The sequence below is a fragment of the Hippoglossus hippoglossus genome, chromosome 10 (genome assembly GCF_009819705.1).
Source record: "Hippoglossus hippoglossus isolate fHipHip1 chromosome 10, fHipHip1.pri, whole genome shotgun sequence".
Taxonomy (NCBI): Eukaryota; Metazoa; Chordata; class Actinopteri; order Pleuronectiformes; family Pleuronectidae; genus Hippoglossus; species Hippoglossus hippoglossus.
The window spans coordinates 4,286,733-4,314,454 of NC_047160.1; the positions used below are offsets into that span (position 1 = coordinate 4,286,733).

General features: G+C 40.6%; 1 long non-coding RNA gene across 1 annotated transcript; it reads left to right on the plus strand.

Moving 5' to 3' along the window:
- The first annotated feature begins 2,665 nt into the window (after positions 1-2,665).
- Positions 2,666-27,227, plus strand: LOC117769256. Its single transcript, XR_004615183.1, has 4 exons — positions 2,666-2,676; positions 21,044-21,051; positions 25,648-25,853; positions 27,217-27,227. It is a non-coding gene; the product is annotated as an uncharacterized LOC117769256 (long non-coding RNA).
- The last annotated feature ends 495 nt before the right edge of the window (positions 27,228-27,722 follow it).

Consider the following 27,722-nt stretch of genomic DNA (forward strand, 5'->3'; position numbering starts at 1 on the left):
CACAGCAGTGTTCCCATGCGCTGGCAGGAGATGAGTTCAAAGCATGCACCACTGCCAGAAAGCAATGGAAGCTCCTGTATGGATGTACTGTGTGTGCACATTAATTATTGCTGACATCACATGCTGCTGAGAGCTTTAACCTCTGCTGCTTTGAGCAGTGAAACCAACCACCACCAGTTTGATGGAATGCCACCTGCTGCAAGTTTGCTTTGCTCAGTTTCTTTGAGGTAACCTGATGAAATATGCACCATATCAGCATGACATCAACCTAAATATTGAAACTATTGAAGGTTGGTTTTGAAACAACACAGGGTGTCAGGATTGGGTAGAAACCCAAGAGCAACCTGAAGACCTTCACCAAATCTGTTTTGCTATTGATATTTGGAGGTGCAAAGAAAAACAAACAATTTAACGATCAAAAAACACACAGTGAACCTTTTGCTCAACTTCTTCTTTTTCCACTTTTTCTTCTTTGTCTTGTGACTTACTTCCTGTTGACAGCAATCATATCTACTGAGGAAAACCCTATTGTGCACACATTTAGGAGTTCATGTGTAATAATGTCTTCCGTGTGCTAACATGCTTGATTTGAGCATCTCTAGCTCAGAGGTTGTTTTGGTTGTGTGATTGAAAAGAACAGGGTGCTTTTTTATAGCAGGTTTGCTCATGTCCTTCAGATCCAGAGTCTATAATGAAATTGAACAACAAAATCCACCAGAGACTAGGAGGACATTGTTGGCCATGCAGTGATGGACTCCCACAAACTTAACAGTGGTGTTATATCCCAGGTTATAAATGTAGGAATAGTGCAACTTCATCAGACTTGATTACCTTCACAATAATTGCATATTTGTATAATTGGTATAGCAAAACCTCAGGTCAAGATGAGAAACGTACAGTACGGACAACATGGTGCGAACTGTAACACAATTCACAGATCATGGACTACCCTCCACTGCTGAACTTTAGACTACTGGACAACAGACAAGGGACATACGACTTTTATACTTTTCAAAGCATCACAATGGTAATTTATTCCTTTAGTGTTGTCATACAATGTGCTGATGTTTCTTTAACCGTCCACAGCAAAGTTCCACTAATTATAATAATATGGAAACAAAGTGCTGAATCTTTAATCTTGAACTAATCAACTAAATCTTAAGCCATGATAACACAATAAAACACTGAGCCTCTAATAGCTCTAAAGTAAGTACGTATAGCAAAAATAAAGGTGTTTGCCAACTAACTAATAGCTTCTGTCAACTCTCTAACTTCGTACTCTCTTGTTTTAATTTGTCTTGTATTTTGGCACACAACACCATCTCTTTACCTTCAAACAATCCTTTACTTCAACTACAGCGACTGTTTGTGCTGCAGAGGACTGAGTGGATCTCTGCACACACACACACACACAAACACAGATTTTGAAAGAAAAATGTAGCCTGTTACTAAACAGGGTTTTATATAGGTTACATTGTGCTGTTGTGGTGCGGGGGTGGACCCAAAACCTGCGAGTCATTCAAGTGAGAGTCCGTTTTATCGAAAATATTGCAGTTTGTGGAAAAAACTACATTTAAACTATGTAATAAATAAGAAATACTGCATGCAATAGGTTTTTGTGTTTTAGTTTGCACTGCATGCAGCACTCCACACACACACCCTTCTGTTTCTCTCTCTCTCTCTCTCTCTCTCTCTGAATAACCTGCCTACATATAAAGTAACCTAACCTGTCATTTATCACATAATTCTTTGCACACAAAGTGATAGCCTGGCCTGTCCCAGCATATCAGCAGATTTATGATAAATATGCAACTGTGTTTTTTGCCCATGCATGTGTCAGAGTATAGTATTTTACCCTAAGTGATATCCATTGTCCATCCATCCATTATCTATAGCGCGTATCCTCTTGTGAGTCGTGGGAGGAGCTGAAGCCGATTCCAGCTGATGGGCAAGAGGCAGGGTTCACCCTGGAGAGGTCACCAGCCCATCACAGGGCCACATACAGAGACAAACAACAATTCACATTCTCATCCACACCTACAGACAATTTAGAGTCTCCAGTTAACCTAACCCCCCAATCTGTGGGAGGAAGCTGGAGTGTGAATAAATGTTTGACCATCCTCACACATTACATCTGTACACCATTAGAAGAACAGAGCCTGTCTCATTCCACACATACTCTCTTCTCTCAGAAAATCCAAGCAGACACTGAAAGAACATGCAAACTCTACACAGAGAGACCCCAGTCAATAACCTGCCTACATATGGAGTAACTGCACCTACATTGATCACATCTGCCTGGCTCATCCTAGCCAATAAACAGCTTTATCCTGAGTGTGCAACTGTGGCTTTGGCCCATGCCTGTGTCAGTACATGTGTTTATGAGAGTTTATGATACAGAAATGTATTTTGAAGTACAAGTACCTCAAAAATATATTTAAATATATCTGTTTATTCCACGACTGCACAGATTGTAAACAACAGCTCCAACACGGCAACAAATGGAATTGAACAGATGATCAGACAGGTTGTGACCAAGGCAACATTTCATGAATTCATTGTGTTTGTATTAATCCCTCTCCACACAGAAAGCCAACTGTGGCATGTAAGGCAGGTCAGAGTTCAACCAGGAAGTCAGAGTGTGAACTGTAGGGACATATTTGACCATCTGCCTTAGTTTTCTCCTCCTGTTAAGTTTGATTTGTTTGATTGTCTGTCGGCTCGGCATTGTTGTACATTGGAGCTTTTAGCTACAGTCTGTTGTCACATTGAAAGATGGCAGCAGCTGCTGTGGTACACACAATGGTAATATAACTACTGCTACTAACAAAGATGAAGTCCAAGTTATAATCAATTGTTCTTTCCTTCAAAACTTGATCTCTCCATGACCAAACAATTAAGTCATTAAAAGTGAATATGACCGTATACACTACTAGGTTAAGTAAAAAGTTGGAAAAATCTATTTAATTCCAAACTTCTTTAATGTAAAGTCGTGATGAGAATGTGTCCCATGTGTCTCTCTCCCTCCTTCTGTTTCTTCGTTTTGATTCAGTCAGATTTTATGGTCAAGAAATCTCCTACTGGGATTTTAAGTAGGAGCAAAAAGTTAATGGCCAGAGGCGTCTGGTGTGATTTAAGACTGTAACGTAATCATCAGCATTTACATTTAGAGTGGAAACAAAGCTGACCCCAGTCACTTCAGCTGACATTCTCAAACTTTTAATAGCTCTGCCACACTGTAACAACTGTTCACTAATCAGCACCAACAATCACTGAGCTGCGTTGACTTGCTCCCGGTGTCTGCTACATGGACCTGTCTCAATCATGACGAAGCATTTTAACTCCAAACAAAACTGAACACGTCCAACTATGTCTCCGCAATCTTTACAAACATGCGGGTGTCCTGCCGTGGACTTTAAACAGCGCATTGATTTAGCTGTCTTTTTCAATCAGAGCAATCTAAACTCTCTTTGCTAAAGAAAGCGATGAAGACAAACGAGATTGCAATTAAGACAATTACGACTAGCGATTAATACTAATGATTGCTAAGAGAGGGTATTCAGAGCAGTGGTGGCACTGCAGCAGCTGCAGAGGAGGAGTGCTGGGGATGAAATACCACCAGAAAGACAGGAAGCCATTAGAATGTGGGGAGGTGACACAAGACATAAAAACATGATATACATGCTGACACCCTCTCTAACTGACAAAATGACTTCTACCACATGTATTGCTATTTGCTGTTTGTTTGTTCACTGTGTCCTGAATTCTAGCACAGTATTTCATGTGAAACATCAATTTCCCAAATGATCAAAACTTTAAATCTCCCATTTATCGGTTCAGTGAGTAGGATTTTGTTTTATTTCCCAACCAACTGAATACCCCTCATTCTTCCTTTCCAACCATGTAGGTAACTAACAGAGTGTAAATAAAGATGGAGGATGCGTCTCCACCTAAATAAAGCCAAAATATCCCAGATACGGGTGCTGCCAACTTACGATTGTGAAGTGATTTGGAGCAAGAGTCTGCACAGTAGAGATCATGGTATTGAGGTCAGGTCCATGCACACGCTCAGCCAATCACAAGTCAGTCTCAGCTGTCAATCGTGACATTTCACTCTGTTTTATAGCATCAAATAACAAATCATTAGTAACTTCAGGCAACATCATAATGGGCCCTCTCTAGAGCCAGAGTAATTGTCCATACAAGTGGAACACCCTCTCCTGATGCAGATATATAGACTCATTGTAAGCTCATGAAAACACAACAATTTTCAGTTGCAGGGGACTTTTTTAAGATCACCTTAACCCTTGTGTTGTTCCTGGGTCGGTGTGTGTGTGTGTGTGTGTGTGTGTGTGTGTGTGTGTGTGTGTGTGTGTGTGTGTGTGTGTGTGTGTGTGTGTGTGTGTGTGAGAGAGAGTGTGAGTGAGAGAGTGTGAGTGAGTGAGTGAGTGACCATGGCATGATGTCACGTCAGGAGCGTTTCACAAATAACATGGTCCTCGAGGGCGTACGGCCGAGAGGAGGGTCACTGCTCCTCCTCCTCCTCTTCCTCCTCCTTTGCTGCGGCTCAAAGCGGGGTCCCCCGGGGCCCCACGATCCACGCGACGTCCCGCACCGGTGACCTAGCCTCGACGTTCCGCCTGTTCATCACGCCGATGGTAGAGAACATCATCCTGGAGATGACGAATCGGGAGGGTCATCGAAAATACGGCGACGAATGGAAAGGGATGGATGAGACCGACCTGCGCGCCTACGTAGGGCTGCTGATCTTAGCGGGCGTGTACAGGTCCCGGGGCGAGGCCGCCGCCAGCCTGTGGGACGCCGAGAGCGGCCGGGCGCTATTTCGTGCCACGATGCCCCTAAAACTCTTCCACACGTACTCCAGACTGCTGCGCTTCGACGACCGCGAGACGAGACGCACGAGACGAGCCACGGACAAATTGGCGGCCGTGCGAGAGGTCTGGGACGTGTGGGTGCCGCGGCTACCGCACCTCTACAACCCGAAGTGACCATGGACGAGCAACTGGTTCCGTTCAGAGGTTAGTCTTTTTTTCCGTTTTTTTTTATGTTATGTAGATAGCAGCTGCTAGTCCTCGTCCTCATCTCATCTCATCTCCTCCTGTTTTTCTCCCTAGGCCGGTGTCCTTTCCAACAGTACATGCCCAGCAAGCCGGCGAAATACGGGATCAAGTCGTGGGTGGCCTGCGATGCGAAATCAAGCTACGCTTGGAAGATGCAAGTGTACACCGGAAAGCCGAGCGGCGGACGCCCAGAACGGAACCAGGGGTTGCGGGTAGTGCTCGATGTAACGGAGGGACTGCACGGTCGTAACATCACGTGCGACAATTACTTCACCTCCTACGAACTCGCGCGGCAGCTCCTGGAGAGGAAGCTCACCGTGGTCGGCACGGTTCGGAAGAACAAGCCCGAGCTCCCGACTGGGCTGCTTGCGGTCAATCAGCGACCGCGAGGACGGGAAACCGGTCATCGTCCTGGACTACAACCGCAACAAAGGTGGCGTGGACAACCTAGACAAGGTGATCAGAACATACAGCTGCAGGAGGATGACCGCGCGCTGGCCCCTGGTCGTCTTTCACAACATTCTCGACGTCTCTTCCTACAACAACAAGCGGAGGGTGTTCCTAGAGCAGCTGGGAAAGGCTCTCGTGACTCCGTTCATCGCACGAAGGGAGCGCATCCCCCGCACGGAAGCGTCCGCCACGGTTGTGAAGGCTGTAAAAGCCGCCGCCGCCGCCGCACAGAGAGCTCTTGACTACGACGCTCGACCCGAGTGTCCGGCCTCCTCCATAGCGCTAGCAGCAGCCCCGCTCGGGGCGAGTAAGAGGAAGAGGTGTCAGATATGCCCCAGGAAAAATGACTGTAAAACTCACACCGTGTGCCGCGGGTGTAACAAATACATCTGCAAGGGCTGCTCACTTGTCTATTGCCCTACGTGTGCGTCCTAATATGGGGTGGGCTATGTGAGGGGGCCAACAGCGGGGGGAAGTAGGGACAACACAAGGGTTAAAGGTACAGTGTGTAAGATTTAGGTGAAAGGGATCTATTGGCAAAAATTGAATAGAAAATAATCCTAGTGATGTTGTCACTAGTGTGCTTCATCTAAATTGTACTAATTCTTTACCCTAGAATGGGCCCTTTATGTTCCAATACTTTATAATTACATTTGGAGTCCTCTTTATGGAGGCCGCCATGTTTTTTACAGTAGCCAAGACTGGACAAACTAAACAGCCTTTGAGTTTTTATGAAAATTGAAGGTTACCACAGGTTCTCTTTCATGTTTGGAAAGAGAGGGTGAGGTGAGGGATTCAGCTGCAACATGCAACTTCACCACTAGATGTCTCTTAATTCTACACACTGAACCTTTAAGTTATAATATATAGTTATAACCTTCTTGACCTCCTGTGTGATGTGGAAGCTAGACAGATGTCTGAGATGACTTACAATCATCAGCTCTGGTGCAGCTTCAGGGTTCTGCAGACTGAGTCCAGCAGCCGGTTTTCACTTGCCGTGGCTCAATTACTGCAGGTCACTTTTACAGTTTGAGATAGAAAGCAGAAACCAGCATTACCACAGGTCAAGCAAACAACACATTCCAAACAGGCAGGTTTACAACGGACACTGCACTAGTTCAGTAAATGTCAGTAACACAAGTATGCCTATTCAAGCAAACAAAAAGTCCAGTTTTGAATTAACTCCAGAAGAGTTGATTCCAGCACATTTTCATGCTTTACATAGCTCCACACCCCCAGAGTTGAATTGACAACCTCACAATAATGCCAACAATGCCAGAGTTGCTTCTTAAACTCACAAAACATCTGGAAAGTAAGTACTTGATCAGACATATAACACTGCTCTGAGTCACATTTTTTTCTATTAATGGGCAGTGTTAGTTTCACTCCCTACAGTGTTAAGCCAATAACAAGGAGGAATTCCATTAACAAAATCATTTAAAAAGATTGTGAGTAATGAACAGATTTTCATCTGAAACTGTATGAAGTTTGAATATCAATCACTTTATGGAATTTAAGATCAGACATTTTTATTATACATCTTTCCTCACTTTGTAACACTCTGAATGCATGTTGATGGTCATAAAAATTCTCTCTGAATAGCTTGTTTTTCAAGAAAAAAATTTTGATTTTCGGCGGGAATTTGGGTGGAAGTGTGTTATTCGTTTCTTTATTACACCGAAGCAGAAAGCACGTTTTGCTGGAGGGGAGCCCACATGTTGGAGACCATGTGGGTCTCGGGAAGCAAATCACTGGCATATATTCTGGGATTGTCCAGTGATAAAACCTTTCTGGGCAGAGTTTCATAAAGCATTAAAAAGCATTCTTAATACTGACCTGCCCCTGCAATTTAAAACATTATTTTTAGGAAATGTTGATTCCCAAACAAGGCGCCCAGATAAATATATGATTGGCATACTAATAACCGCTTGTAAAAAAGCGCTCACAAGGTGCTGGCTGCTTCCTGGGCCCCCCACGATACAGGAGTGGATAGATATAGTAAATTACATTTATGTTATGGAAAGGATTACTTTTTCCCTTCGTCTTCGGAAAACTGTGTTCATTCAATTATGGAACAAATGGGTGAGATATGTAAAACCTTAAGGCCAGATTTTGTGGAGGTATTGAATGAATGACCCTGTAATGTTGCCTTAATTTAGCAAGCCTCATCGACCTCTATCCCATTCTCTCTCAAGTCACCCCCTAGCATGTTGTTGTTGTTTTGTTTTTTTGTTGTTGTATTTAAAAAAATTTTGTGTGGTTTTTATTCACTTATTTGTTTTTTTCTCTTTTGATCTGTGCTTATTGTCTACATGTACACACTATACCTCTCCCAAAATGTACAAAGTTACCCAATTTTGAAAAAGATTGACAGCAGAAGAAAGAAAATTGCCCATTTGATTTTCAACAGAAAAAAAGACTGGCATGTCTTTGTCCATTGCACTGCAAATAACAAGTTCAGCTTTATATTCTACACCATCAATTTTAACCCAACTAGTTGAGAAAACATCTTAAGACGAGATAATTTCAAGCAATGTATTGTTGACTACATACTCATCTCTAAGGGAAAATGATTTTAATTGCCCTCATTCTGTTTAAAGGAGGTTTCCCAGTGATAGGCATGGCCAGCTGATACTTCATAGCAAGTGACTTTTTTTATAATTTTTTTTTATTTTAAAATAATCTTTAAACAGCTTGAGTTTGGCTTGAAAACTCATAGACCACATATATAATAATGGGCCAATTTACGTATTGAAGATTGGAAATTAATTATTAAATGATGCTTAGGTATTGCATTTCTATGTGAAAAAAATTCCATTATTAAAAGCAACATTAGTAATACAGGAATAATGTCATCAAACAAAAACATGATATTAGATCATCTTTGTGGGGCGTTTATTTGTTCTAAAAGTACATAATCAACACGTAAATCCAGAAAAACAAGTCTTGTTCTGACCAAGCCTTGTGTGAGGTATCCACAAAGCAATTTGATCTCGTACTGAGCCACACCCTTAAGAAGATCATGCGTTATATCATGATTAATAATATTAATAATGACAAGTTATTACAGGTTTGAAAATACCACAATGAATTAGCTGTACAATTTTTTTTACAAACCATGTTGGGACTTTTCTTTTCACCTTATGAACATCCTGACTGGACACTGCTGGAAAATCATTCCTCTTCATCCTCTACTTATTAAAACCAAGAATTGTGTGCACTCCTACATTATCACCAGATCTGTGAGACTGTACCATATACACCTTCTCATTAGAAAATGGATGACTTGGCCCTTGGCTTTCCATTTTTTCACATCACATCAAAACCAAACTTGTACAGATCTTGAATCTGAATATTCATCAAAACACATAATACATTTTTTCTTAAGTTTCTTACAACAAAATAAAGACAACCAATATTGCTGTTTTTGTTGTTGTAAATAAAGGGTGAGTTTTAAAATAACTTCCACCAAAAAAGTCAGTGTAAGTGTCCGGCTCTGATCTACACTTGTTCCTCAGGAAAACACAAATGTCTGGAATTCTGCACATGAACTTTAATGTTTGTAAAATTGACACAGTATCCTTCAAAGGTGCTTGATCATAATACCAGATGTTTGCTTTTGCCTGTTGTCATATCTCACTCCCAGCTTTATTTCTATTTGCTTGGCAACTCCCCTTTTCTTGGTTGGGCAGCATATTTTTCAATTGTTCATATTAATCTCAAAAATAAGATAATCTCCCAGACAAACACAGAATAAACAAATTAAATCTAGTTAAAAACTGTCCCACTGGTGCTTCTTGTTTTCCAATTGTAATCATATAGTATGCATCACTGTAATTGCAGTTACAGCAAATGCTTTCAAACAAACAAAACAACTCCACTTGTTGCCTCATCCGGATCACTTTCTGCTGACTGCACCAAGCCACACAGCTCTGGTGTTGAAGTGAGCCACTTAGCCTCTTTAACGACTTTTAGCTTGAAGAACACATCCCATGTCTGGAGCCGCCTGGAGGACGTCTCCATATCAAATAAGAGAGTTAAGTCTTGTGCCACCCTTGAAATAAAACGCTGCAAATAGCGCTGCATACACCAAGTTAGAGATCTCTTATGTTATATATACAGTCTAATTAATAATTAATGAGCAACCATCAGCCGTTGTCTCAAAGATTTAAGTAGTAAACATATATATAGGCTTGCATGTGAAGTGTTTGTCCACCATAGACTGATACCTAGATAACCTGGACACATTTACTGTTCAATCCTGTATAAGTATATATTCTCCATATATGTTCTATTGTACATTCTGCAGGTAACATCACTTCATAATTGTTTCAGTGAGTTTGACTAAGCTAGTTGCTCTATTGTGTCATCTATTATGTTTCCAACTTAAGAAGTGAAATGCACGGGCAGAGCTTAATTACAGAAAACCTACCATTACATGACAGCAGCTGATGGGAGGGATATGAAAGTGACATATGCACCAGCAGCTTGGCAGTCGAATCATTGTTCTGCTGCTAAAGGTGACACAGCGAACAAGGATTCACACAGTGAGATGGAGTCAGTGTCTCTGAGCAGTCAGAGAGTGACGGACCGCTAGTTACTTTATGATATAAGGTGTTTTCAAGGTTTGAAGGAGCAGGTCTGCAAATGTTACTTGTTTGAGTTCCTCGCAGTGCCACAAAAAATACTGTCACAGTGCCCCTGAGCAAGAAACTCAATCTCCAACTGCCACACTGGAGAGGTGAGAGGTGAATGTGCTATAAAAGCCCATAGAAAGGCTTAGTAACAGCCCAATTCCAACTATAGATCTAACCAGAGCAATAAAAAGGATACAACTAGACATTCTTTCCGCCACAAACTGCAAAGTACAGCTCTAACTAACTTCATAAAGCTCCCTTGAGATAAAAGTTTCTTTCTGTTGTTGTGAAGATGCGTTTGATCTGCCTGAGCAGTACTTTCAGGTTTTTTTACAACAAGAAGGAAGCAGGTAGAAAGCACACCAACCCTTTTGGACCCCACAAAGCAGTAAACACACATACATGTCTTTCCGTCAAACACGCAGACAAGACAAGGTCCTCTTTTCTGCACTTTGTTTCCTCTTCTGTGAAGTCAGTGGTGAACTTTTACCAAGTCATCGTTCTCTCTTTTAAACCACCTCAAGGCTTTCACTTTAATCAGCATCTTGAACTTGGATGAACCTGAAACTCACGTGAAAGTCCCGACTTCTACACAGCGAACAGTTTAGCAGGTCCACCAGATGGGGTAGATATAGAGCGCTGCTGTCAGACAGCTGTGAGTGCTGCTGGTGAGTATCATCTCAGTGGATTCCTCATTCTCTCTATAGAGGTGTAGCTGTCTCCACAAACATGCAATTTTTGTAGTCCATTAATTTTTGGCATTAATGGACTACAATTTGGGAGATAGACTATTTATTAATGGGTCTGTGACTGTAACTGTGCAACAAATTCTAAAAGCCAAAATAAAATGTTTGTCTCCTAAAATGATCATTCATGTTACAATAAGTATTTATATCTATATTCAGATGGTTCCAGCTCCCCTCAAAGAATAAGGGGTATGGATGGATGGATGAGATGTAACTAAGTATAACAATACTGTACTTAAGTAAATTTTTCACAACATATATCAGCAAAGTATTGTATCAGCAGTATTTTCTATTCCACGCCATTTTTACAATGAATTGCATGACATATTAACGTTATTTGTTTATATTTTATATAATAATCATCAATTATGAGAGGGGAACTGACCCAATCAGAGCAGTCAGGTAACATTAGGCCTCCTTCACTGCAAAGTGAACCTACTACTCCACTACTTCTACTATAGTGCACCACTACTTCCATGGCTGTATTTAAAAGAAATATTATATTGTGAAATAAAGGTTGCATGTAGAAACACAGTATGAATGTGTGAGTAAATTGGTGAATGTGTCTATAAAGGCTAGAAAATAGCTGTATAAATGCAGTCCATTTACAGTAATATTATCAAATAGCTGCCATTTGTAACACTATATGATCAGCCAAGTTACGACACAAAGAGCTTAGACCGCATGACCCTGAAAACAACATTATTGCCATAGTCTGTATGTAAATGTACCACATATGTGTAAATCTGTTATAGTTGGAAAGGATCTGTTTGCAGTGGCTGAATAACATTATAACTTAGCAAATGTGTAAATAGCTGTTCAAAATAGCTGTTGTGAATATTTTGACTATGAGCGTGATTTGGATGTTAGTGTGTGTGTGTGTGTCGGTGTGTGTGTGTGGTTGCATAACGATGTCTCTGCTTGTGCAATAGCCTGTGTAATGAGTCCCATCATCTCTTAGTAGAACGTGATTAGGCAGCGAGTGACCATTGGTAATGTGGAGGAAATAAGAGTGACATAAAGTAAAGGTTGAACAGGAGAAACAGCAATATATGCGATGATGACTTAGTGTGTGTGTGTGTGTGTGAGAGAGAGTGCGTGCGTGCGTGCGTGCGTGCGTCAGGGAGTCAGGGAGTCAATAGTGAGGAATCAATCTTGGAGACATGCAGTAAAAAATGTAAATTTTATAATGGTTATTTCTGAATAGCCATTGTCTCAGATTGCCATCACCTCACAGTTTGCATTTGTTGGTAATAGATAATGGATGTTGTTATCCCGCCACTTTTTCCCCCTCAGCCATTAGACCAATTACCACTGCACTTTACGCCACCATTACAGTCATTGTAATTATTACATAGTGGGCGCCAATGACAATTTTATAGTTAATTTTCTGTCCCATTACCATTAGAGTGTCAAGGGTAATTTCTGCAGCATCATCCCATCATGGATGTTTCCTGCATCTGTCTGCTTTGTATAGAGAAATCAAAAGGAAACAAAAGATATTTTGAACATCCGTCACTGTTCACAGACAAGAGCGTGTATCGCTGACACCAGTGGATGAACTTGAGGAGCACTGCGTATTGACTGGTTCATTGACAGTGGAGCAGGAAACTAGTGAAAAGCGGTTGAATGCAATATACAAGGCTCTTTGTTTGTGTGATATGTTTCATCAACAAAAACAAAGTTAGAAAGTGAATGAATAGATTTTTGCATGTATACTTTAATTGTATGAGTTCTTCCAAGGCTTTTGAAAATTAGGAATCTAATCAAATGGCACAACTTAATAATTTATCCGCTTAATTAAATTACTGTTGTTCTTCTGCGGAGTTACCACAGCAGCAGGGCCTGACGTTACAGGCTGTTATGTCTAAACCAGCCTAGATTAGGGAGGCATTCTCACTATATGATGTATATAAGGATAGACTACATTCCAGCACCCCAATAGTGAAGCCAAAACTTCTGTATTGCTCCCTGGTGGCTGGCTGCAGTATAAGTCATAAACCTCATCACTCTGTGTGAGCAGATGGGACATGGGCCAAAGTGATGCGTGTTCAAATGTTCACATTCAAATTAGCAGCTGAGATAATACAACACTAACATTGGTTGAGTGTGTATCAGCAAGACCTTAATATCGCTCCATCCCCCGATCAAACCTGAGCAGACACTGGCTCCAAACATCCAAGATGGCAGCAGTCACGTCGGGGATATTTTGCCTACATTTCTGGATAGTGGGAGAAAGTGACATGTCGTCCATCTTTATTAACAGTCTATGGTTCACAAAAGTGTTAGCAGCAGGCTAGCTCCTCTAAATACATACTAACCCTATACCAATATTACTGTATCGCATTCTGAATATTTATCCTTGTACTCTCCCCTCTCAATTTTGTTTTAATACAATGGTGATGCTACACTGTTTGAACAATACTATCAGGAGCCACACTAAGAGCACTGGCTGTCTTCATGTCGTGTATAATGGACAGATCATGGACAATCTAATCTGAGTCATTTGGGTTTAGTGATGTTTTGGTTTGAGACATAATTTGATGTACATAATGGATTTCTCCAATTATCACCTTCAAAAGTGGCAAACGTGGGGATGATTAACTATGTACACACGCAGCATTGGCATTCATTTGGAGCAGTGTTTCTAGTGGTGTGAAAATCTAAATGCAATATTTACTTTCTTTTCTTCCCCCTACAATCTACTGGGGGGGGGGGGGCATTTTGGTCTACCATGTTCACCAGCTAGTTGCTTAATGTGTGTTTCTGCTGTTTGTTGCTGACAAGGTTGTAGATAATGTTTTTTAACAGAGCTTTTGATTGCATGGAAACAGCTGCCAGTGGAAACAATTGTATTAAGTTGTGTCTAAAATTCATATAGTGAGGTGAAAGATGCTGAAACAGTGTGGAGAGCAGAAAGGGAGTGTTCTCTGTGAGGTTGTCTCCACACCCTCTAACACATCCAGTGAAGAGAATTAAATAGAAGATAAAAGAAAATTACTGCTACTTCTGGCTGGTGCTTACAATTTCAATAATGAATAAATAAAGTAAAAAGGAACATATTGCACACAATATATCACAGCTAAAAACATTAAAGATAAAAAAAACTATTAGACAGGTGGGAGAGCCTTTCCCTGGAAGGAAAAGTAGTTCAGTCTTATCAAGGTGTGCAGACATCCACTGAGAGATGCCAGTCAGACAGGCAGAGATTCGTGCTGCTACCTGTGTTTCAGATTGGAGAAAAGAGAGGATTAGTTGGGTGACAGAGCATCATTTGACATCATTTGAGCTATACTCACTTATTCTGAACAAACATACTCCAACACTGATGCATCCCTTCCCAATTTAGGGTTAACTCATATCCCTCTTTCACACTTTATATTCTCGAGATAAATATTTTTATCACACCAGTAAACATTTTCCTCAAAGATCAGTCAGATAGCTTTCCGATTACTGTCTGGCCAAGTGTCCAACCACAATCATGCACTTCTCTCTACTGCACAGAAATGTCCTTGAGCATGAAGATGCTGTAATCCTCAGGCATTAGAAGACTTTTCATTTAAAGTGAGTACAACTAATTCCCCGTGTAAAGGACTTGAGATAACACGTGCCAGCAATTTGTATTCTGGGTGTGCATGAGGATTATGAGTCATGCTATCATTTAAAATAGCTGAGGGGGCATACAGATCTGCACATCACACACACACACACACGGAGGAGAGATAACATGGTGTAGAACAAGTGTAATAGCGGGGATCGAGGCGTGCTTAAACTATTATTATTTTAGAAAAAGGCTCGTCACATTAAATGGCATCATAATGAGGGGAGAGGGAGAGAGGGGAGGGGTAACTGAATAACACTTTGACTGAAGGAGTAAGAAAATGGGACGAGGTGGAGGGAAACCAGGGTGAGGAAAAGGGAGACACGAGCAGAGTGTGAAAGGAAGAAATGAATAATCCATTTCACTTTGTTTCACAACAAGACAACAACGCAACAACACTGCGCTGTCAGACACAAAGAGAAAACTCCAGCTCAGACTGAATACTGACACATTTTGATCACAAGACATAATTGAAACTTTTCTTCTGGGAAATCATCTGTTTGGTTTATTGTGATAAACATTCTGCACTGTGTCGGTGTTGACCATCTTAAAGCTGAGGTAAACACAATTATCTTGAGGGAAATTCATCTATCTGCTGCAGCCTTCAAACAGCGATCCATCACCCAGCCTGAGTATGAAGCGCTGTCCCTGGTGCTGAGCTCAGCTGTGCTCTGTTTTTGCTCTGTTTTTTCTATCGGCCTCACTTGTGTTACTCTATAACGGCATTTGGGTTCATCCTAATGTGGCACACACTTATTCTGATTTCTATTCATTTTTTAACTTCATAGTGAGAGAGAAAGTCAATTACAAAGTAATTTCTAATGTTGCATTAGCAGACACCAGTTACAAGGTATACAATGGTGTAAGAGTATATTCCCTAGTAAAATAAAGGTATTCTCTGTTGTTGTTTCTTTAAACTTCTCCACACTAGAGCGGATATTTAGCAAAACAAACTTTATCCTCTTAGTTTGGTCCTCTTGTCTTCATGCAAATGCCGTTTTATGTCACCAAAACGGAAACGCTTTCCAGTGCTGATTTTTGGGGGAAGAGCAGGTCGTCCACTAACCAGAAAGTCGGGCGATTCGATGTTCGGTGTCCTTGAACTGAAGCCTAATTTGCCTCTGTGCCGGCAGTGTGTGAGTGATGTGTGATAGAGAAAATGCCACTAATACATGCACTGTACAAATGTTTGTGTGAATGGGTGAATGAAAAAAAAATCTTTGAGCAGTCTTTAAAACTAGAAAAATGTTTTATAAATACTGACCATTTACCGTTCATAATTTCCCTTATGTACAAAACAGATTTTGCTGATCTCTCACATGACAGGTGCTTTTTGTAATCCTGAAATATTAGATGTAGAAATATGCATGCAGTATATGAAATTTAATACAAGTTACAACAATCAAGTTAATTTGAGCAATTGAATCTCTGATTTACAATGATTCTACATAAATGGAACCCCGCTGTTGATGAGCAAAGTTGATTTCTGATTAAATCCCATCTAACCTAATTATCCCCTCTGAAGACAGCACAGCTTCCTGCCTCTTCTTTTCTTTTCTATTGTTAACTCATCATCCACTTTTCCCTTTTATTGCTGCTTTTCTCCTTGAGTTCCCTTTGTATTTTCCTGATTATTTTCCTTTCCCCTCTCCTTCTCTGTAGTTCCTCGCCACTCTCTGCATGAATGGGAGATCACATTAGGTGAGAACAATTTTCCAATCAGTGCGGCAGTTTGATTAATTAGCCAACACTCTCGGTGAGGAGGAAAAAAGGGAATGCTTCACGCCGAGAGATCATCATCCTCCCCTCATCAGTTCTGAGAGGGAGGAGATTTACACGATGCTTTAAAGGAAAGATTAAAGGTCCCACTGTGAACATGATGACAGACCTTTTGATGCATCCATGTCGGCTGCACTTAATCTTCAGCTAATCGCAGGAACGTACCTCATTGTGGATGTTTCTCTTTGTGCAGACACTGATATGAAACAAAAGAGCGTTTTGAGCCGATGTCATCGAGTGTAGCTGCTCTCCTCCCAGTGTGCGGGAACCGGCCGTGACTTTACATCAACCCATGACAACTTAAGTTCCACCCTTTGCCTCGCCAGAAATTTTAATTGACTTAACTCTGTGCCTCTGAGGTAACACTGTAGAGCTCTCCGGAGATTTGTTTCTTTCCCGCGGCCCAAGTTATTTATTATGACAGAGATGTCGCTGCCTGTCTGCCATCTAAGACAACACTGTAAATTACTGACTGATGTCGTTAACATGCCAGAGAAAGATGCAAGAGGTATTTTTTGGGGATTAAAAAAAATCACTGAACACTAAAGAATGGTTCTAAAGTTAGAAGTTCAGTGTGAGAGCAGGGGCATGCACAGTAAAGGATTATGTCTAAAAGGATTCTTGGTCTTACATCACATCTGATTCTTGATTGACTGAGTGAGTGATTGGATTTCAGGCTTCATGAACTAAATTCTTTGTCACATCCATCAAATTCAAAGTGCTGCACATGGCTGGTGAGTTAACTTTACTGGCACACTTGAGGTTTTAACTATTTACACATCTAAATTATTAAGGAGCCATTAAAGTGACATTTAAAAACACAGGAAAATAGTTTAGGACATGTCTACTTTACTGTTTCACAGACAGAAAGATGTAAAACAAGCTCATTTAAGCAACCAAGCAAACAAAGGAAGTGATCTTCAGATTGAGAAATACAAATAGAGAAGCTCTATTTTATTTATCATAACAGAAACTTGCCAACCTGATTGATAACGGACAAACTTCTTAAGGTCAGAGACTGTGTGTGAGTGATTGACAGCTGAGTGGTGCAGTGGACGGCGGAGGGGTGAAAAATATTGGCTCTGAGCTGTTTTGCAACATCACGGTGTCCTGCAAGTTTTAGAAACTCATTCCAGCTCCGTCAGGGACTATATCATCTCAGGTCCCACTCCTCTGACTCGGTGAGTTCCAGCCTGTATATCAACAGCATTGATATGTGGGTATGGTCACACTGGAGAGCCAGGCTCGCTGAGGTAAATCTCATGCTCACCTTGCTCACTGACAGAGTAACATGATTGTCAAATTCAGTGTGCGAGAGTAGGCGAACCTCAATAATTAAAATACAAAATTTTAACTTTAAAAAATATTTATCAGGTTTTCAGGCCAGTCGAGTTTTTCCACATTAACTTACATACAGACATAATCCGTTTCTAGACAAGACCTCCGGAAAGAGCACATTACATCCTCAGATTTACCCAAAAGCTCTCAAATCTTTCCAAATTGACATTATTACTTCTAGAAAAAAAAGAGAAGAAGTTCTTTTTAGTAAACAAACAGTATGGAGAATGCTGCAATTATCCCTTAAATTAAAATCTTGTATATGTTAATAGATAACCATTTTGTAAAATGGTTTCCTCTAAGTGTCAATAATTTCCTCACAAACTCAGTTTGGAATCAGTTAGGAAAAACTAGTTCTTAGTCGTTTCCCTTTCTTTTGTCTTCACTGTGTGTGAGTGTCCCAATTCAGGGGCGGCATCAGAGGTGCTACTAGACTGTCTCATTTCGAAGGCTCATTCATATGGGTCCTTTCATCCCTGAGCACTGAAGGCTCCAATGAGAGGATTGTCACGGGCCAACCTATCCCAGGATTCATTGTGCTTCGGTGACAAGAGTTAATGGTTACAGCGAGCGACAAAAACTGAGATTTTTCAGACCCACACTTCAAACCGAGGGACTACGAGAATTTCCAAGAATGCCTTGAAAAACACTGGCAAGCTGGGAGAGATACACCAACTTGTAGTATTTTCTCCATTGATAAGGATTTAAAAATTACGATTATAATAGTAATATCCTAGTTTAATAATGTTTCACTGTATTATGATCATGCTAGCTATTTTTTTTTTGCATGATAATTCCGTATTTTCACATAATTTCGTGTCGCACCCTTTGAAGATACACGATGCACTTAATCAAACCCGTGTAGCCTGAAGCTGTTTGCTTTTGATTCATACATGAAATAATGCAGAGCATCCAAGCTTTTCAATTTTAAATGTCTTTGATTCACCTGCATTAGCATAGATGTTATTTGGATATTATAGGTTTGTCACCAGCAAAACTTTTTGTCGGGTCTGTTTACATCGATGACTACTAATGACGTGTCAGGCTTTCACGATCACTACTGATGACAAAACAGCTTCTTGAAGTGCTGTCCCAATTTGTAGGGGAATATTTCAACTACTACCACTTGTGACTCTGTTTCCAGGTGCAAGATAACCCTTGGAAACAAGGGGTAGGGAAATGGGATAGGGCCTAAATCTCAATTGAGCCGCTAGTAGTAAACATGTTAAAAAACCAAAGGGCATTGAAACTTTCTTGTTGTGTCCAACTGCAGCTCTGTTGCTCGGTGACAGCAGTAAAATCGGGACAGATTATGGAAATCCCCCGTCGACCAGGTTTGGCCTTTGCAGTCTAGGTTGCACCTTTTAAGAGGACGCCGACTATGGGGCGCTGAATTGGGACAGAGCTACTGTGTGCCTTTGGGTGTTTCCAGGGCAACAGATCTGTTTACTTAATGTTCAGTCTGTGTGTGTGTTTGTGATTGTTTGAAGATTAGATGTAAAATGGTTCTGTTTGTTACCACTTGAGTTGCGCTCCTGCTGGCTCCAGCTCTCATGTGCCCAGTGGACGGCAAAGGCTTAACAAAATAGTGACTGTTCGCCACCCACACACTTTCACACATTCAGTATATACATAATCAAAAAGTTTCACTTCATCGGACAGACGTCTCACACACACACAACCATACTGATACTACTACACACAAACATACTGTTATTGTGATGGAGTTTGAAGTGAGTCTAAGTTATGAAAGTGCCTGAGGTAAAAATAAACACACAATTAAACTGATGGAGTGTCAGAAGCAGCGTTTATCAAACTGCCGAGCTACAGAGTCGTCTTTCCCCAATATGCATTTAATGGTGATGGGACAGCACTGCGAGAAAACTGCCACCAGCATTAGAGGACACTTTGTGACAAGGGACTGTCAGTTCAGTGCTCGTACTGCAGACATGTGATTTATTTATTTAACACTTTATGTAAGAAGAAGAAGATCAAAAACGATTTTGCATTAATGCTTGAGTGGAAGTCGAGGACGTGAGGACTTGCGGGGAGAAGATTCACTGCTGGGACCAAGTCCTTCATTTCAGAGCTGCACTTGGCACAATTTTCAATGTAAAACTTAACTGAGTGAAACAGCCTAAATCACAAACACCCCTCCTGTTGTTATTAAAATAACCGAGGAGAACTTTATTTTCTCACCCACAGGAAATGGAAGATAGAAGAAGAATTGTTCATTTCAACAGGGACCTAAGTGTGTGTTCCAGTTGCTTTTTGGGTGTGAGTGTGTGTGCTGTCCCTCATGATGGGAGATGGAGAACTGTGCTAACAGTAATGTGGAGCTGCGAGGGAAGATGATGATGATGGTTCGAGTTCCTTGCGGAGATCTGTGAATGTGGCAACATTGATCATAAAAAGTCAGATAGGGCAAGAAATAATGCGAAAGGTTCAACTCTGACATTTTATAACTTTTTAAACGGAAATAGGTAACTTGAAGTTCAACAGTTGCTTTTGTTCTGGTTCTGCTGAATTTTCATACCTCTAAGCTGGCAACAGCCGGAGCCGGAGGCTTAAAGATTACGTGTTCTGGGTTGTCTTTCTGTCCAATTATTATGAATATGATGTCTCACAAATACCATGAGGGAATTCCTTCATATTTGGAAAAAAAACTTTAGTTGTATGGGATGTACCAGGGAAGCCTGGAAATAATTTAATTAAATCTGGCACAAAACCTTCACTTAGGATCAAGGATGACCTGTTTAGAATTTAGTGATCGAAGGTCAAAGTCACGATGACCTCACAAGACATGATAGTGGCCTTGTGGACAAATATCTCAGGAACATATTGAGGGGCTCCCAAAAAATTTGGTGCAAACATTTGCTTGGACCAAAAATCGACACATTAATTGTGACAAAACTTCACAAATGCTATGAGAATCAAAAACAATTAAGTATTAAAATTTGATATCACAAAGGTCGAAGGTCAACTTCAAATCATAATGTTTTTAACTGCAAAACCATTATTCAATGCCATAATGCCCAAGAGAGATTTTGAACATGTTTCCTGGTTGTTGTCCGTTTGTGAGTCCAACAATATTAACAGAGCTCAATGTTCAATCAGTGGAGTACTGTGTAGCGATTAAACTTAAAGAGCAACCTAACATCACCTGAATATTTTGTATTTGTCTCCCCCTAGTGGTTTAACCTTTAACATTGCTGTATGTATGATGTAAGAGTGTAATCTCACACGTATCAGTTCACTGTGGCATCGGTTTTGGTTGTGGCTACAGAGACGCTGATTTTGAAAAGTGCAACATGAATGTAGATACTTAATGGTAAAAGTAATGGAAACTAGATGATGATGCTGAATTCTGATGACATCGGTCCCCTCTCTTGTCTCTTTGATGCATAACAGACAGTTTAGTGATTTCACATTACAGGATTTCTCCACATCAGGGGTCAAAGTTTAATTTCCCACTGGCATTAGAGCCCACGTCTGCTGCAGCTTCAATGTCTGCTCACTGAAGATGGATGACTCCATCCCTAAGAGAAGTTGACAGTATAAAAACATCATTAAGGGATTCTTAATGCTGTTAAGAATCCCTTAATGTTGTTTTCATCTGTTGCTGTTTGTACCTCCTACATCTGTTTTATCCATGTTGGTGTCCCTGCAGTTTCTCTTTCTCTTTCCTCTTTAGTAAGATATTTAGTTTTTCTCTCTGCCTGCCTCTGATCTCTCTCTGTGTCTGTATCTGTCTCACTAAGTAAACTTTCACTAATTTTTGAAACTTTCTGGCCTTGGTGCTTGGCTGATTGCAGCTATACAGCCACTCTCCAGTAGGCTTTATTGCATTTGCATGACATCTTCACAATTGTTTGTTTTTTTACGGTCCCTCAAGTAAAATCAATTAATACACACAAAAATGCAAGAAAAAAAAAAAAATCTTTTCCTTTATTTTTACATATAAGAAAACAACAGGAAATAACTTAAATAGTGAATTAAAGGTTTCAATTGACTGCTGGTGATACCACATCCCATCTGAGCCTATACATATAAGTTATATTGTTAAAGATACTTCCCTCTGTCCTTTGTAAAATTTGCATCAGCCCTTTCATCTTAGAAAAGTTCTTCTGTTTTGACAGATTGGAAAGAGCTGAAGGCTCAGACCTGCATCTTAAATTAGTTTCCTCTGACATCTACCATGAGGGAGAAAGAGGAGGGGAAAGTGGGAGGTTGAAGAGATGGTTTCCCTGTCTGACTTCTGCTTCTGGGTTAGAGAGAGAGAAAGAAAGGAGAGCTATGGAGTAGATAGAAATGATGAGAATGATCAACGGTTGAGCACATTTTGATGAAGAGAAATCAAGGAGGAATTTAGGGATGAAGACAGAAAAGGACATGAATGAACTGATAGAATAAAGTCTAAACTAACCAAAATATGTTTCTGCAAGTCAACAGAAGTTGCCAGACATAGTCTTTGACTGTGTTCGTCAGGCAGCCCAGTTGTCAAATAAACTGCATGATCATTGCAAAGGGATCATCAACAACCTTTGTAAGTAAATGTTAGACTCAAAGGATTCCTTCCTCATAGTCAAGGAAAATGTATAATATAATATGTTATATTTAGGCCTGGGGTGTAATTTCTGGGACTCCAGGGTGGCTGTCTCCCTGTGCTAGTTCCAACCATGCAGGATCCACTCACACCACCCAGGGGCGGTCTGCTGATTTACACATCCAATGGACTCGACTGCTGAGTCATGATGCTGGTGTGGGGCGTCTTGGTGAGTAACAATCCCAATGGAGGCGCCCAATGGGAGCCATTGTTCAGGTTTATTTGATTTATTGATTGATTTTTTGAAGGGAGGGGGGCTACAAGTTATAATGGGAGGGGGGGCTACAAGTTATAATGGGCAATACAAGCCAGTTTTATGCTTTCCTGGTTCTCTCACAGATCACGAAATACAAAGACAACTCCATCCCTTTGTGTCTGCAACTCTACAACAGCTAGAGCAAAAGGAATTGGAGAGGCCAGGGTGCTCACATTTATCAGCCACAGTGATAAGAAAGCATAGTTGTTACCAAATGCTCCAAGGAATGCACCAACGGGGGGAATCAGAGTTTGGCTCTACAGAGCACAGGCAATGAAACGCCTGCAGTTTAAATTACCTGCCGACAAGTGGGCTACTGAAAAGGCCAGACTGAGAGAGAGCAAGAGGTGTGACTCCTGATCAGTGTGAGATGATATGAATGTGTATTAACCTAGGTTCAATTTAAATATCAAGCTAATCAATGAACCTCGGGAACCTCTCAGCTGTAAAACTGCCTTTTCAACAGGAGAGAGGACAGGGAGAGTTAGTGGCAGCTTTTCATAACGTAAGAGACTTATCGTGGCGGGCAGTTACTGCATAACTCAAGTGTCTTTTCACATTAATATCATTATTTAATGATGACAAAGCCATTATTCTCTGATATTTTAATCGCTTTGCAATGGCATTTTCAAGTATTACAATTTAATAGATTCTCATTTGAGAGAAAGAGGACAAGGCAATTGGAAGTAAAAGTAAGATTTTCGCAGAGTCACATCCCTTGAAGGGGTACTTGGTGGAGACATACACAAAACATTTCAAAACTATAGACTGTGTATGAAGGTGGACGACTTGTCTCCACTTCCTTCCCTCCCATGGTAGGTCCAGCCAATAAACATGCTCGACCAATTGTTAGTCAGTCTCATCTGTCAATCATGACATTTCATCCCATTCTTTTAGCATTACATAACTAAATACTAAAGTTAAAATCAGTTTTGAGGGACAACACAAGACAGTGTACATGATCGGGTGAGACCAAAATGTGATGTACCGAGACGAAGCGATAAGGATCGGGGAGAGGGGGAAAAGAAAGAGTAAAGTATCCCAGAAGGCCCCAGTTGCCCAATGTGTGCAACCATCCGAGCACCAACACCAAAATGTTGAAATGAAGAAAATAAAGAAGACAATAGTGAACAAGGACCTACGTGAACAAAGGACGGTGTGATGACAGACAGTAAAAGGAAAAGGTGGAAGAAAGCACTTTAACAAAAGGTGAGAGGGAGAAAGAGTTTACATTAAACTTGCAGTAGTTGTCATAGAGCCGAAGTCAGGAGAATGCCAAGGATAAAATCCTGGGAGCCATGACATGACGGAGATTAACAATGTGGAAATACATGATAAAGGTACAAAGATACAGCCACTTAAAATTCAGAGCCACACAGCAAGTTTTGGCCTTCTACAAAAGGAGATTTTCAAAATAATCCAACAATTGTGCTGAAACATTTTACGTTCAAATATAGTAACCAGAATTTTGACATTATTTTATTTTGATAAGTGAAGTTTTGCTTCTATTTCTCTTATAGTTTTGGGCTTATTAATGTCGTTTAGTGCCGTGAGTAGGAGAATCTTCAACATTGAATTCTGCTGCTGACGTCCAGGGTATAGTACTACAAGAGTCTGCAGAAAGAGGTAATATGTGAATGAAGAATGGATGACTGTGAAGAGGGAAGAAAGGTAACATTTTATTATTATATTTGTTTGTCTGTTTGGTGCTGTTTTTTTTCTGTGTTGTTTTTTTTCATGTGTGTCTTTTCAACTATTACATTATTGCATCTACTTAATTGTTTTCCGCTTTTGTTTTTTTTAAATGTTGAAAACCAACAAACAAAAGCAATACTCAGTCCTTTGTGTTGAGCTGTTGGTAGGATACGTTGTTAAGATGCACAACAGCAAGCTTGCTTCAATAATATTTGAGCTGAAGTCTATGAAGTCAACTCTACAAACCCACACAGTGGATTGTGAGGAGATTTTCAAGGAGAGGCGTTGCTATTTTTGGATGAACTTGAGAATTTTAGATTGTGTGGGTTAATTGTTTTTTTCAGAATGTGACTAAGCCAAGACTTTTTGTTCAATTCAAGACGAACATTGTACTAAGGCATCAGGATTACTATTGTGATTGCTATTACCAATGTGCAATGCAGATTTATGGTATAAATAATAGTCTAAAGTATAACGGTCAAAACATCCTATGACCCTGGGGTCCACTACTGTCCTAAGATTATGAGAAAGATAAACCTAAAGCCAGGAGGGCAAAACTCTTTACTATGAAAATGTACAGTGGAACAAGCTAACTCTGAGAGGCACACGTCTGATGACATGTCCCTAACTTCCACTGGTGATCGCTACCATATGCTGGTCATCATTGACATTTGAGACTGGTTGTCATTTTATCATCAAGTAGTGAAAGTGTCTCTAGTAAACCTGGCTGTTAAGAATGGACTGTTTTCTACTTCAGTATTATTCCTTGACATGAGTGATTTCTCTTCAAACAGTTTTGTAGTATATTGTCACTTTTTTACAATTAGCGGTGGACGTTGTGTACAGAGCATTTTGAACAGTCTATAGTGCAGAGTCAAATTAGAGCCTTGATAGTCACTTTTTCATAACTGATTTTGCTTTATCATTGTTCATGTGTCTTGCCTATATACAAGTTTGAATGATTTACATAACTGCTTGTTTTTTTTACATTGCATGTCGGCTATTTTAGAGGTCTGTTAAGCAATCGACTCAATCTTTAGACCAGGGATGCCAGGGTGAAATTGGACAGGGGGCCAGATTTTTTTCAAGTGAGACCTCAAGGGGCCGGATTACACTTTCGGACTGAAAAGGCCAAACACTGAATCAACACATGGATAGGTAGGCTATTTGAAATTATTCATGAAGGCCTACACATCAATAAGAAATTGCATTGGCACCAAAATAGCCTCACAATGAGGCCTACAATTACATAGCCTAAAGCAGGAGACAGTTACCCTCTAAAAACGTAACATTTTCCTATACATGCAAGTAGCCTACATTTATAAATTAGAAATGCAACAAAATAGACTAGGTGCCAACAAAACACATTTCCTATAAATAACACAAGTGTAAACTGTTAATTACTTTTATTATATTTATTGAAGGCTTGCACATGAAAACACATCAATGCATAATTAGGCCAATTAAAAGAAGGCCAGGCCAAGTAGGCCTAAACGAGTCACAGAAAGTAAGCGCCAGAATAAAGTAGTCCAACAATAGGCCATGTGATTGAATATCCAGTAGGAATTAGTAAAACAAAAAGGTTCTTGAAAAAATAGCCAAATATGAGCTATCTAAAAACATTAAATCGGCTCAACAACAGATGAGGCACATTAACTTTGCCAGTCATTATAGGTACAACGAAATTGAGACACTCCTCTTTCAGAAACGGTGCAGTAAAAAATAACTAAGAGTTGAAGAAGATATTGTAACGTCCCCGCTTCACAGACGACACGGAACTTCTTCTTATATTTGTAACTTTATTAAAGTTAACATGAACATGTCCACTTCTTATTCCTATCTCTTCACTCCTAACATCAACACTTGTCTTCTCCCTCCACTTCCTCATTCACCCCTGACCCGCCAACAAACCAGCCAATGAGAGCCTGTCATCCCACACAACCCCACAGCCATTGGTCAAGAACTGTCACATGCCCCACCCCGACCTGTTCACTGACCCTCAGGACATCTCAGTACTTATTCAACACAGTGTACTTAGCTGAACATGATGATGCTAGCTCGTTTAGCTTTTGAGTCCGAAGTTGCCCTGTGTACTCGCCGTATTTCTCGGCGTGGGTCTCGTAGTGTCGTTTGATGTTGTACTCCTTTGCTACAGCCACTTGTTGAGAACAAATAAGACACACGGGTTTGCCTCCTACTTCCCAAAAGAAATACTTTTCTTTCCATCTATCCTGAAAGATGCGACCTTCAGTGTCGACCTTCCTCTTTTTTGATAACGACATCTCGATCAGAACTACCGGCGCTGCTGCAGCTGAGGCGGGCAGCAGCAACAGACCAACTGACGGATTCCACCGAAAATTTAAAAAAATAAAATAAAAAAAATTAGATAAAAAATAAAATAAAAAAAATATATTCTCCCCTTATCACCCGCGGGCCGGATGTGACGTAAAGTCGGGCCGGGTCCGGCCCGCGGGCCGTAACCCTGGCATCCCTGCTTTAGACCCTAGTTCAAAACTTCAAAATAAAACACTGTAATTCAGGTGGATAAAAAGCATTACTGCATTTGTTTGCTAATATTCAACTCGGTCCACAGACTGAGGTAACACTGCCCCTCCCCCACTGACTGCTCTGCACTTTGACCAATAGCGAAACGGATAAGATAAGTGAGATATGTGTTCCATGTACAGACGTTAGTAGATAGATATAGTTCAGAGGACCTTGGTGATCTATACAAGGGATATTTACCATCTTTTTTCTATTTAAAAAAAAACTAATTTCCACATCACACCTGTGTAAGTTGTCTATTGGACCACAAATCATTCTCAACAGGCACACGCCTTAAACTCAAATTTTAAGTGATGACCAGAAGAACATTACACTGAATGGATGGACAGGTGACAAATGAATAGGAAAACCAAGTTAACGTGTCTTAGTGTTGGGCTACCAGAACAGCTTCAATACACCTTGGCACTGACTACTGGGGGAATGGAACACATTTCTCCTAAGAGGTTCTCCCTATCAAACCAGTCAATGACCCCTTGTGCCCTATGAATTGGGGCATTATCCTCTTGGAAGAGACCACTACCATCAGGAGAAAGGATAAAGATCAACTTTGTATGTGACCCTTTTCTTTAAGGGGACAAGTGGAATCAAATCTTGGTGGAAAAAAATTGACCCTAAGCATAACAGAGCCACCAGAGCCCCTCACTGTCAGAGTTGACACATTACATTCTTTAACCATTCTCTTGGTGAACCCCACTCATACACTCACCCACCTGTGAAGAATATGATGAAGGATGACTCACTTTCTTTCACAACTACCATAAGTGGTGTCTGCAAAACTGAACTCTCAAATGTGTCTTCATCTCTGTAATGAGGGGTTTACACGCTGCAACACTACTATAATAATCCTCTCTATGTGATTGTCCTGGAACTGTTCTTGTTATCTATCACACCCTGAGTTGATATTCTCAGTCAACTGAGAAGGTGACTCACTCTTCTTTACTCTCTTACATATCACATTAATGCACAAG